This window comes from Aphelocoma coerulescens, chromosome 13, assembly GCF_041296385.1.
Source record: "Aphelocoma coerulescens isolate FSJ_1873_10779 chromosome 13, UR_Acoe_1.0, whole genome shotgun sequence".
NCBI classification, from domain to species: Eukaryota; Metazoa; Chordata; class Aves; order Passeriformes; family Corvidae; genus Aphelocoma; species Aphelocoma coerulescens.
This window is the reverse complement of record NC_091027.1, coordinates 3,222,943-3,232,653: the sequence shown is the minus strand read 5'-3', so window position 1 is coordinate 3,232,653 and position 9,711 is coordinate 3,222,943. Positions and strand designations below refer to the sequence as shown.

General features: G+C 44.2%; 1 long non-coding RNA gene across 1 annotated transcript; it reads right to left on the bottom strand.

Annotated features, from left to right (window-relative positions):
• Positions 1-3,155: 3,155 nt before the first annotated feature.
• Positions 3,156-9,330, bottom strand: LOC138118273 (uncharacterized). The gene is made up of 3 exons (XR_011155073.1): positions 9,241-9,330; positions 5,698-5,861; positions 3,156-4,106 (listed from the first exon to the last, which is right to left on the bottom strand). It is a non-coding gene; the product is annotated as an uncharacterized lncRNA (long non-coding RNA).
• Between the last annotated feature and the right edge of the window lie 381 nt (positions 9,331-9,711).

The following is a 9,711-nucleotide window of genomic DNA, read 5'->3' as shown; positions in this document are numbered from 1 at the left end:
AACTGACAGAAGCATCCAAACACTCAGGAGTGAAAGCAGCAAGGCTGCTATCAAGCTGAGTGTTTTGGCATCCTCCACGGAGCTTCAATCCCTATTTAATAGAAGAGAAACTACAAATCCCACAAAGCACCTCAGGAGAAGCACAGAGCACTTTGTGCCCCTGGTGTCCTGCAGTTGCTGTTGTGTGCTTCCCTCAGCACGTTCCACTCTGAACGCACACAGGACGTGATTAAAAGCAGCATTTTACTCTAACCCACTAAAAGCTGGCCATGCAGAGTGGAGGTGTGATATCTCTGACAATTTCCTCTTCACAGCCCCATTCAGTTTGCAACTGTGGAATGTCCCAACTACCTTAAGCTGAGGGAAGGAAATAAAAGAGTCACAGGCACCCAAGGCCAGATCTCTTCTCTTCTCTTCTCTTCTCTTCTCTTCTCTTCTCTTCTCTTCTCTTCTCTTCTCTTCTCTTCTCTTCTCTTCTCTTCTCTTCTCTTCTCTTCTCTTCTCTTCTCTTCTCTTCTCTTCTCTTCTCTTCTCTTCTCTTCTCTTCTCTTCTCTTCTCTTCTCTTCTCTTCTCTTCTCTTCTCTTCTCTTCTCTTCTCTCTCTCTCCTCTCCTCTCCTCTCCTCTCCTCTCCTCTCCTCTCCTCTCCTCTCCTCTCCTCTCCTCTCCTCTCCTCTCCTCTCCTCTCCTCTCCTCTCCTCTCCTCTCCTCTCCTCTCCTCTCCTCTCCTCTCCTCTCCTCTCCTCTCCTCTCCTCTCCTCTCCTCTCCTCTCCTCTCCTCTCCTCTCCTCTCCTCTCCTCTCCTCTCCTCTCCTCTCCTCTCCTCTCCTCTCCTCTCCTCTCCTCTCCTCTCCTCTCCTCTCCTCTCCTCTCCTCTCCTCTCCTCTCCTCTCCTCTCCTCTCCTCTCCTCTCCTCTCCTCTCCTCTCCTCTCCTCTCCTCTCCTCTCCTCTCCTCTCCTCTCCTCTCCTCTCCTCTCCTCTCCTCTCCTCTCCTCTCCTCTCCTCTCCTCTCCTCTCCTCTCCTCTCCTCTCCTCTCCTCTCCTCTCCTCTCCTCTCCTTTCCCACATACACAAATCACACATCACTCTCAGTCTTCTAAGAAAGTGAAACAACCTTTTCACTGAGATGTCTCATGGCTTCAAAATCCATAATTTGAAGGGAATAAATGCTAAAAAAAAAGAATGTTGAAGAGCATTTTTCTCCCTACTTTGACGTGTTTTTGACCACTGTCACCTCCTGGTGGGTGACACGGTCAGAGCACAGCTGTCAGAGCTGGTCCCTGGCTGTGTGACAGAAAACAGCAGGATCCACCCTCCTGAGAGGTTCAACACAGCGGAAACTGAAAAGGCTTCTGTGAACAAGTCTGACAAAAATGCTGTTTTCTACCTGAATTACCTGCCAGTCACTGAGCACGCAGAGTGGCCTGGCAGTGTGTCACTGTTGTGCCATGCAGAGGAACGTTCTGATTTACAGTGCTCGTGCTGGACCCCAGCTGCCATCAGAACAGAGCTGGAAAGTGGGGTAAAAGAGATATTTCTCTTCCACTCCACATCCACCCTCAGCACGAGAGGACAGTAAGGCTCCATGGAAAAGCAGAAAATGGATATTGAAATTAGATTTAGTGACTATGAAACGACAGACTACAGCTGACTGTGTAGCATCTTAAAAAATCATTAAGCTGGAAGATGGTGTTATATTTCAGGTATGTCAAGCACTGGAAGTGGAATCAAACTGAAACCCTCTTTACACTGGAAAGTAAGAATAATCTTTGCAGTAGAACTCTAAATTGGTCCAATTTTGTAACACCTCAGTGGAAAACTAAATCAAGAGGCAAAGGAGCAAAGACAATTTTTAAGGTCATTAGCTCCACTTATAAAATATTATTATGATCAAAATTTTAGTTATGAGTTTGCATCAACACAATTTGTCCACCGAGCACCATGTGGAGACCATTGCAGACTTCCCTCTTCCTCAAAGCCCACCACAAATACACGAAATTGGGAATGAATGGGAGGCAAATGCCATCAGTAGTGGCAGACAGAATTTGATGGAATGGCAGACTCCACATCAATGCCTTCAAAAGACAGGAAACCTCTGGAGCCCAAGGCTTCAAACATTCCTCCAAGGGAGGGCTTCATTTCCCTGCTCTCTTTGCTTAATTTCACATGGATCACCCAGAGTTCATTAGTGCTGACCCTGAGAGCTGTTTCATTTTAGCTCCTTCGAGCTGCTCCTGGTGGCAGCTTAAATCTCGTTGGCTGCCAGACCTCTCTGACCTTGAATCAATGCATGTCCAAAAATTAATAAACAAATACAGTTCATCTGGATTTGTGTTTGCAACATACCAAAAAAAAAAAAAAAAAAAAAGGGTGCAATATTATATGTGTAAATTAATGATGTTTTAGGGAATCTAATAATTTTTTGCTGTTATAATTATATCAGAAGAGCTTGTCTAGAAGATGAGTGAAGTCTCTAGTCCCGAAATCCTCCCAGTGACAGCATAACAAACTGTCAAGCCCATGCTGTGTGTTTCCAGGGAACAAAGGTTATCCTCCTGTACAGATCCCAATGTTTGCCCAGCCACTGGCACAAAGAACAGGCAAAGGCATTGTTGAAATATTGAAATATTGAAACAGGACTGAAATGCTGAGTTCAAACTCCTCATATTGTTTGGTTCATTAGAAGTTTAGGGCTAGGCAATGTAGAGATGTAGGCTCTGCAAATATTTCATGAAAGTCTGCATGAAAATCCTGAATCCAAATGAAAACTTGGGCCTCTCCTGACTCCTGCAATGTGATTCTCTCTGGTCTTTAATTTATCGGTGTTTTCATTAAGACCACCCACTTGTGGCTTCTGTAGAAAATGTCATCCTGAGGAGTAGCAGAATTCAGAAATATTACTGGTATTAAAAATGTTAATGGTAATATTACTCGAGAAGCTTGAAAAAAAATCCCTTCTCAAGATGTATGTTTGAAGTAACCCAAACCCCCTTTCTTCATAGGATTTTTTGTTGTTGAAATCATAGGTTTTAACAGCAACTCACAATGGAAACTGGATGTTGAAATGTCTTTTTGATATCTCTGGTGTCAGAAAATGTTGAAAACTCATATCACATAATCACATTTTTCTTTAGAAGTTTATTTAACAGGATTTTTAAAATTAAAAGCTGTGCTAAATGTTAAATTGCTACATGTCACATTAACAGCACACAAAGGAGAGAAGCACAGTGTCAGGTTAGGTATTTATGTATTTCTGTCATTGTATAGAACAGCCACGGAAATATTCAATCTCTTTTTTTTCTTGTTGTTTGATTAATCAACATTAATTTTTATTTAGCATGATGTGGGGAGATTTTCTAGATCAAACTGTCTTGTGTTTGTTTGTAGCACAATGCAACATGCTCCAGGGATGTTCGTGCTCTGTTTGCAAGGTGGATAGCAATGGTGGAGACCCAAAATTCCTTAAAAATTGAGTGGTGAAAGGGACAAAACTGCAGAGGGGACACCTGAAGTGCCACCACTGGATCAGTCTCCTTGTCCTTCCACCACAGATCATGCACAAAATGGCTCTGGAGCAGAAGGAATTTGTGGTGTAAATTTTTCAGAGAAACAAGCAGCAGTTTTGGTTTTTATCTCACGGGGTTTTTTTTTTTCACATAAAGCCACACAGAGGTAAAATTCTGCTTTTTGTCCATGTCACAGCATCCTTTCTGCCACTGTTCCTGTCACCCCTTTCATGCTGAATAAAGCCACTTTTCCTCTGGAATCTACAGCCTTCCCTTCCTCTAGTCCTGGGACTAAATGATTTCATCTTTGCACTACTTGTAGTAAAAGAACAGGTGAAGGAAAATCCCTTCATGTGGTAGCCAGGAGTGCTGATTCTTGTTCTCCAGCATTTCACTGCCCCAAATCACAGCCAGATCTTCTTGGAAATTACCTTTTTTTTAATATTCCAAGCTCAATTGTATGTGTAATTTATAATAGATGCAGAAAGACACATAAAATCACATAGGGAGAGAGACAGAATTAATGTTTTCTCAAGACACAGAAGTGATTCTTCTCTCCGTCTCTCTGTGAAACTTTCTTTCTGTGACTTTCACTGTGACCTTTGAAAGACAAAAAAAGGAAATGTATAATTATTGCCACTTCTTTCTGTCACGTTCCCCTATTATGCTGCTACCAGAGACAACCTACAATGTTCTCTGCAGTGATACTCTGAAGTTTCACCTTTCAGCGAGGCCATGGCTGGAAGAAAGGGGTTGGGAAGCAGGTTAAGAGCTGCCTCCTATGTCTTTGCAATCTGAGCACTAAATCCCAGACACAGCTTAAACCTTTTCCTTCTGAATCCCACATGCAAAAATCCCTCTGGTTTTCAGACCCTCGTGGGTCTAAGGCAGCATTCTCTCTGTGGTCCTTCCTGCAAATTAGGCTGTTCTATAACCCTGGCACGATCCTTCATGGCTTTAGTTGGGCAGTATGAAAAATGTGTAATGTGTGACATTATAGACATGAATCTTTGTGCTGTGCTAGAAGTTCCCTCTGTTTCCTCACAAAACATCTTCCTTTTTCCCTCCTGAGCTGTGAATTAGTTGTGGATGTCTCTTAAATAACATTATGAAACTTTCTGGCACTTCAAGGTTACCCCTTTTTTTTCCAGTTTTCCTTCAGGTGTGGAGGCTGTGTTTGTAAAGGCAGAGGAACAGTCACGAAAATGAATAAATGTTAAATTTTTCTGCTTTTAACACTTTTAAGGAGTACTCACTTTTCAGTTTAAGATAACTGAAGGACAAAACATATAAATGAGTGAATGTTATCCTCTTAGGAAGTGTGATTATCATCACCTTCAGCAGCACACACCTGTTCAACTATTCTCCCTTAAAAGGATGAAGCACAAAGGTTTCATCAGCAATCGAATCAGGCTTTCATTGCAGTGGATGAAAATTTAAATTAATTCTTTTGCAGATTTCCAATTACCTAAATAGTTTTGCATTGATCTTCGTGCCTATATTGTAAAAACATCTCTGCCTTTAAACACAAACCTGACCAATGTATGCTCTGCCATGGAGACAGACAGCTAAAATCAGGCAGGCAATGTGTTTTTCTATGCTCTCCTACACCCATAAAAATTATTTTAATGCCCTGGGGTACAACGTGATGTGATTTGTAACATCTGCACCGGGGACAAATCAGACATTTCAAGTTTGCCCTGCCACAAGTTGCTGGAGGAAAGCATCTTGTCATTTTGGGTTCAGTCACAAGAGCCTTGGCCACCTCAATGCCTTTGTGCTGCACAAGTTTGCATCCAGAGACACCGAGCTAAAATTCCAGTGCAAACTGGACTGGCTGTGCCTCACTGGATTCCTCAGCACCACGTGGCTGCTTTTATTTTCTGGTGCAAGGAACTAAGTCAGACAGACCTGGTGTCCTGGACATCCTTGAGGTGCTGTGATTGAATCTCTTGCCCTGCTTTTCCTGCACTGGAAGCACGTTTCCAGAGCAGATGGAGTGTTGTGTTTGTGACCACAGACCTGCCATGGGGTAGGAGTCACCAGAGCAGCCTGGGGTGTGACTGAGCCCTCTGGAAATTTTGCCATGAACCAAAGAGGCTCTTGAAGCACCCCAGGTTTCTGGGAACTTGAAGGTGATTTAAAGCCCTGGGTGTTTGAGTTTGGTCCCGCTGCCAAGCAGAGCACTGACCTAAAGGGACAATCCCAGACTCTCTGGTGGAGACAGATGCTGCACAAGAGGAAGGTAAATTCCAAAGTGTGCAGCACGTGGCATTCTGAGCCCATTCCCATCCTCCTTTACTGCCAGCTTTGCCACAGCCATGAGAACTTCACTTCAGAGGAGGCAGCCAGTATCTAAAAGTGGATAAAAAATTGTCATGTTAAGGTGAAGGGCAGAATTTCCTCCTCTGGGAAAAGGCAGCTGCCCTGTTGGTAGATCTTACAGATATCACCTGTATTTATATTCTTTTAATATGACAGGGACACAGAATTGACTACTGGGTGTGAAAAGAAGCATTTCAAGCTGAGACCTCAAGCCAAACTTAGGAAACACAAATTGTTTCAGTCCACATAAAGGATATATCATCATGGGCACTCCTTTTGGACACCACCACAGGCTTTGGTTTGGGAAATGGGTCTTATGCCCTCTAAAATGCTCTCAGAAGGTCAAAACTTCAGCTGCTCTCCAGCAGCTCTTCCTTCAGGGAGATAAGTGCACTGACACTGTATCCCTAAAGGAAAACTCTCACCAAAATTAATGAGAATCCCCAAGACTTGCACTTATGAACGAGAAATATGTCAAACCTAAAAAGCATCATTCTAAAGGCTGGCAAAAATCCCCACAATCCACAGGTTTCCATCGGAGTTTGGGTGTTCATGATCTGTGATTGCCCAAAAGACTGAGATCTGAGAAAGACTGAGTGCAAAGAAAGGATGAAAAACCAACCAAATACAGAAAAAATAATGAGACAGCCCATTTTGCCCAAATCTAGCTCGTTGTGAGCCTCTCACCCACAGCTTAAAGCAGCTGGATGTCCTTTTAGAAAAAACTGCACAGATTGTGAACCAGCGAAAGGCAGCGCCAGAAAAACCTTTTCCTATCAGTCCTGTGGGAAAGAGATCCTGCAGCTGACCTGCATTTGCTGAGGAGCCACTGTGAGGAAAAGCTTTTGAAAATCCAAATATGAATTCTTTCATCTTCCTCTCCCTGCTCTGCCTGCCCCCTCCCTGCTCCCGCAAGCTGATCCCGCAGAATCCTCCCAAAAATCCCCCTCCAAGAGCCATCCCTGCCTGTGCTAACAGACTGTGAAAGATTCAGTCCAGACTTCTGCTCTGATCATGTCACGCCGGCTCTCTCCCGGCGCGAGGGGGCACGGACCAAGGAAGACAGATGCTTCAATCTTCCCAAGAGTTGTCACTTCCCATGAGCGTCACTTGGCAGGATGGTGACTTTCTAATACAGCAAAGCCTGTGGGGAGGGGAAAAAATAACTCACTCCTCTCACTCCTGGCCAGTTTAGGGGTTTTTTTAACTCTCTCAAGGCTTTCAAGTGAAGGATGATTGAGCAAGGGGCAGTGATTGTGCTGCCCCAGGATAGTGAGCACAGGAGATCCAAAGTTCTTACTCGGCTATCCATGACATTGGTGCTGTCCCAGCACAGCCAACACAAAGTACCTGTGGGATAATCTGGATTTCCAGGAGAGATGCCACAAGCACAGTTCCTCCCTTCGTGCCTACCTGGAAGGATATTTCTCTGTCGTGTCCCTGCCTCATTGAACACAACACGGATTTCTCCGTGTGCCAGAGGAGCTGGAGGTTGTGGGGATGGGGACACGCGCGCACACACAGCAAGGCGTTTCCCTGGCAACAAAAATGCCATAAAAGCTCTCTGAAGAATTCCTCAGGGCTGTGCAACAAATAGAAACATTAACATGCTGAGACCTAAATATAGCCGAGCTTTAGTGCTGTTCATCCACGTCTTTACTTAGCTAGGCCTTGTATCTGAAACGAGCGCGGCCGGCAAGACACCCGGGGATGTTTTCAATATTTTACAGCGTTTTGCTTTTAAATAGTGCACGAGTAGAGGTTGGGGATGGGGTTACAGATGGCAGCGGCCTGCACTGTGCTGCAGGATTGCAGCCTGGCCTGACTCTGCTGTGAAGGTGCCCTTGGTCACCCACAGAAGGCTCCTTGCTCCTGAGAGCAGCACAGGGTGAGGGAACAGCTGAGCTCTGCTCATCGGCCTCCACGAGAAATCAGCTCTGACACTGCTGCCACCGAGGGTGCAAAGAGTGTCTGTGTGCATGCAGAGAGGCTCTGGCTAAAAGCAGTTCATGCTTTTCCCACTGCAGGGATGGGGGATTAAAGCTTTGACTTCTTCCTCTCCGCTTTGGAGCCCCAGTTCTAATTTAGCCATTTTTGTCTGGGGATGCTGCAGATATAGCAGCTGGACTGCAAAAGAAACAGGCAAAAATGCTTGGGCTGCAAAACAAAAGGGCAGACAAATAACATTCAGTGACTCATAAAATGGCCACAAGATGAATGCAGGCTGCCTGGAAATGAAGCTTTTGGATGCCTAAAAGTGGATCTGGAACCTCTTGAACTGAGGTTTCTTGAACTAAAGAAAAGATGATCAGAGATTGGTTCACACGACAGATTTTTAATAAATCCCCTCAGCAGCTTTCCTTGGTCTGTTCCATGTGAGGGTAGATACAGGCTCATCACTTCAGGTTGCCCTTCTCAAGCCACACCACCAGGCTGAAAAAGCCAAGGCTGGATTTTGTCCCTGGTGCTGTTCCCCGGCTCCTCTGAGAGCCAGCCTTCCCACCTCTGACACTGCAGCAGTAAAAATAAGCCTGGAGACGTGCAGGAAAGGCTGCAAAACAGAAATGTTTTATGGGGCTTAAGTGTTATTTAAAAATAGTGAAGCTGGTGCTGGATGTGCAGGCTCTTTCACATTCTCATTGATTCCATGGTGTGCTCAAGGGAAGGAGGATGTGGAATCAGCAGGAAGATTGGTTTAGTACAATATTCCCACAACAACTGGTTTAGTACAATATTCCCAAGTTGTGTAAAGACTACTGCATTGGTTTCAGGACGGGGAGGGAGAAGGATGTGACCTGAAGGACAATTTACAGTGAAAAATTTGGATGAATAAGTGCCTTAGAGGTCAGTGTCTGGACATGGGAATTTTGCAGAAGAACCCTCAGAGAAACTGAAATAAACACTCCAATTTTGTCAGAAAAAAAATATGACAAAGTTTTCCTCTGCAGCAAAAACCATTCCACATCTCTAATGGGGAAGCTGATAAACGTTATGGGTGATTTAAAACTCGGAGGAAGCTCTGCTAATGGCACACATGAAAGAAAACGCTCCAGACAAAAGTGGCAGAAGTAGCTTTCACTGAAAACAGATATACACAGGATTCTGGAGCCCTGGGAAGACCAGGCTGGGAAAGATCATCTGATTCTGATGACCTTCAGCCACAGTGGACACTGTTAAACTTCAGCCCCTTTCCTACTGAGGCATGGTCCCCTCTAGAAACACCTCACACACAGAATCCTGTGCAGAATCCATATGTATTTTCCTGATCGTCTTTTGTGAAGCCTTTGTGAATAACAAAAGCCTTCCCAAATCCACAGAACAGAGCACGAGATCCAAAAAGCAGCTTGAAGCTCACTCTGAAGCAAACCCCAAGCATCTTTTCCCCATCTCTAACAGAAGTTTTTCTCACCTGTTCTTAAAAGGAGACAGGCATTGATGTTCCTTCAGTGCTTCGTGTTAGAAATGTTTTGGAAAAAAGCATACAGCTAAATTGCCTCAAAATTTCAGTGGGAACTTGAACCTTTTGTGATACGAGATAATTCCTTTAATTATGTTTGCCTGGAGCTTTACATGTGTAAGAAGTTCAGTGCTAATCACTGAGTAACACAAGAGTTTCAGACAGTGCAAAGAAAAAGGGTCTATAATCCAGAAGTTTGGCTTTAGCTGCTTTTCCCTTTGCTACCTTTATGATTAATATCAAATATTACTAATAATATTAAAGAGCAATATTCCTAAAGCAAACCTCCTTATCTAGAAACTACTTAAGCACCTGCTCAACTTCATTCTTGAGCATGGTTGGAGTAACCACACATAAAAGCCAACCTGAACTGAAGCCATGAAGTTCCCTAAATCCCAGGGACAGCAGAACTGTTTCTGGCAC